This window comes from Chrysochloris asiatica, unplaced genomic scaffold (assembly GCF_000296735.1).
Source record: "Chrysochloris asiatica unplaced genomic scaffold, ChrAsi1.0 scaffold00029, whole genome shotgun sequence".
Lineage (NCBI taxonomy): Eukaryota > Metazoa > Chordata > Mammalia > Afrosoricida > Chrysochloridae > Chrysochloris > Chrysochloris asiatica.
This window is the reverse complement of record NW_006408547.1, coordinates 11,887,752-11,891,403: the sequence shown is the minus strand read 5'-3', so window position 1 is coordinate 11,891,403 and position 3,652 is coordinate 11,887,752. Positions and strand designations below refer to the sequence as shown.

Genomic DNA, 3,652 nt, shown 5'->3' with positions numbered 1-3,652 from the left:
GATCTTTTCTGCATTGATAAGAATGTTGTTTATTGTTCCATTGGTGAGGATTTTTGTTTTCTTTACATTGAGAAGCAATCCATAATGAAAGCTGTGGTCTTTGATTTCATCAGTAAGTGTTGTAAGTCCTCTTCCCTTTCAGCAAGCAAGGTTGTATCATGTGCATATCCCAGGTTGTTAATGAGTCTTCCTCCAATCCTGCTGCCACATTTTTCTTCAAATAACCCAACTTCTCTCACTTGTATGTCAGTTTGTCGTACTGTGGTAGCTTGTGAGTTGCTGTGATTCTGGAAGCATTAGGTATATTGGTATACAAAAGCATTAAAGTCTGACAGTATATGAGGCAATGAATAATAAACTTTTGATGTAGCGGCTCTTCCTTTATACTAGGGTAATGGATACCAACCTGGAAGTTGGCAGCTGAATGTATTTATCACAGAGGTTAAAAGCAAGGGCTTGGAATGAAAAGATCTTGGTTTGAGTTTAGGGCTATAACTTAATTGTGACATTTGTCATCTGACATAATCTCTGTATTCCTATGTTTTTTAACAGTAAAATGGAAAAGTAGTACCTACCTCATGTTAAACAACATGGGGGCTAGGTGAGAGCGCACAGTAAAACTGCCCCAGAGGTTCTCATAGGCTATAACCTTACAGAAGCAGATTGCTAGATCTTTCCTCTCAGGGAGCCACTGGTATGTTTGACCCTCTGAGGAGGGCAGATGTGAAGGCATTCATAGAGATTATGGGACATGTAACATATTAAGGAGAAATTTAGAATCTTCTTTATCATACGAGGGTGAGTAAAAAATTATCCACACTCTGGTTGTAGAATTTATTTTAATTAACATTTAGAAAAGAGAAATACATCATTTTTTTCACATAATCGCCTTGCTTTTCAATACACTTTGTCCATCTTTTAACAAGCTTTCATATTCCCTTATTAAAAAATGTTTGAGGCTGAGCTGCAAGCCACAAATGCACCACTGTCTTCACTTCCTCATCAGAAGCGAATCCTCATTCTCGGAGGGCTGTTTTCAGGGAACCAAACAAGGGAAAGTCTGGTGGAGCAAGATCAAGACTATAGGGAAGACAGTTTAATACCTCAAAACAAAGTTTTTGCAGAGTATCAACAGTGTGGGCAGAGGTGTGTGGGCATGCATGGTCTTGTAAGATCACAATGCCCTTGGTTAGTTTTCCTCTGTGTTTAACCCGAAGTTTAGGCTTCAGCTCTTCAGTGAGCATCTCAATGTAATGAGCACTGTTAATTGTTGAACCTTTTTCCTGGTAGTGTTCCAATACTGGCCTTGAGAATCCCAGAAAGCTGTAAGCATCAGTCTTCTATCTGATCGTTGACTTTTGCGCTTTTTCATTGATTGAGGATCTTTGTATTATATAATCTGCCGTTTACTCTCAACTTCATAGTGATGAATCCATATCTCGTCACCGGTAACAATTTTTTTTAAAGAAACTTTTGCCTTCCTTCGAGTTTTGGTCAAATTTTGGACCAATTTCGGAAAGTGTGATGAAGAAGTTTCTCCAATCAAATTCAAGGATAAGAATATGAAACAGAAATTTGGCAGAGTAACCACCTAAAGATCTTTGTGGGGAGCATTCATGAAGGGCAAGGCTTCCCACTTCAAAGGAAACTGAAGATTCAGCAAACTTACAAGAAACTGCTGTGGAATAAAAAAAAAGGCTCAATCTTTACAGGAATCCCAGGTTACTGATCGATACCCAAATCATCTGAAACTTCTCTGTTTAGCTGAAGAAGAAAGGCTCAGGAAACAGATAAGGAAAACTCATCAGCTTTTTCCAGAAGTACAAGCCAGAGGAGCAATGTAGTATTGACCAGCCTCTGCCAGAAGGACAATGTGGCAAAACAGTAAACTCCTTTGCTATTCAAAAGAAGAATAAAAGGAAAACATCAAATCAAAATGCATGAGAATATGCACAAGTAAAAGCCAAGCAAGCTGCTAAGAAACAAGAATTCGAATGGAGAAAACAAGGGCGAGAAGCTCAAAAACTCTACAAAAAGGAGAAAATACAAGTGTTCAAAATACTGAGCAAAAAGACTAAAAAGGGTCAGCCAGATTTCAATTTACAAATGGAATATCTTCTTCAAAAAATACAAAGTAGAAATTAAATCACCAATTTGTCCATAATCAAGGATTAAAATATCTGCTTTCAAAAAAACAAAAGTCCTATCACTTTTGTTTATACTCTTCTGTGAGTTGTTTCAGTACACATCTTGTACAAACATTTTAAAACTCAAATCTCTAATGGATTCTTTCATAGGCAGAGCCATGGCTGATTGTGCATATGATTTGCCACATAATCCATGTCACTCTTCTCTAGGACAGAAACATTTCACCTGCATGGTCAATGTTGTCATCAGCCATGGACATGGACGGGTGTTTTAATATAACCGGAGTGCAGATCATTTTTGACTCACACTATTTATACATAGAGCTAGTCATGTTTCTCTTTGTGAGCCCCCTACCAGAGCAATGAGTGACATAGTGACCAAATGTATAACTCTTTCATTACTCCCAACTTGGCAATGATCAGTTATTTCCTTGAAAATTTTCTATCTGTGACTCATTCTTCCAGTGTAAAATAAATAGATAACAAACACACACAGTAACAAAACTATTCCTCCAAAGGGTTGGGGGTGGAATTCATACCATGTAAGGGTTGGGGGTGGAATTCATACCATGTAAGGGTTGGGGGTGGAATTCATACCATGCTAGGGTTGGGGGTGGAATTCATACCATGCTACTGCTGGGTGTATGTGGGAAGTTTCTGACTCCAGGAAGGAATAGATTTATCTTGCTAAGGGATGCTTTCTGTTTCTTAGCTATTATGAATTTATCAAGTCCCAAAACATGCCATGTATCCCATACAATTTCTTTGTAGAAATTATTAAATAGTTTTGCTTTTAAAGGGTTCTGTTCAACTTATGTTTCAATGTGTTTGCACACGCTTAAAGAATGCCCTTCCAATTCAATAAATATACAAAGATCTGAAATGATACTGTATACCATGCCAGGTGCACTGAAAGATACAAAGATGAAGATGGCTTTGTCACCAAGAGGCTGTCAACCCCTAGAGAAGGCAGGTATGGAACCCCTGCTTTTGGCCCAAGGGAGAGTGAGGGAGAGCTTATGTTAGTGCCACTGCGCTGGGTACAACAGCCACCTGTAAGTGATTCTTATGAAGGCTCCACCCCCACCTCTGTCTAGTTGCTAGGCAAGTTCCTACTCCAGGCAAAATGCCTGCCAGTCACTCAGGAGGGGCCATCGGAGGGCAGAGGACAAGGAAGTCACATTTCCATAGTTCCTTTGTAGTTATCATCACAGATGAATCATGCTGTGTGTGTGTGGCTCCATTTCTCGGGGTCTGCATTTAACTCATGCTATGAAGATAACATGCTTTTTTGGTTCTCACCATGAAAGAAACAGACAGAGAGCTGTCATTGTGCCCCTGAGGCACAGTGATATGATACCTTAGCTCAGATAAGGATAAGGAACTAGCTAAGGCTTCTCTAGTAGGGTCCAGTTAACTCAGCATGAACCCAAACCCTCACTATCTATCCTTCGGCAAACCACAGACTGTGTGCAGTGTTTTTAAAACTCTTTGACTGCAACCCA

At 39.4% G+C, this 3,652-nt stretch overlaps 1 pseudogene; it reads left to right on the top strand.

Moving 5' to 3' along the window:
- The window catches only part of LOC102826464, a 3,574-nt pseudogene extending 1,429 nt beyond the window's left edge, over positions 1 to 2,145 (top strand).
- Positions 2,146 to 3,652: the final 1,507 nt, after the last annotated feature.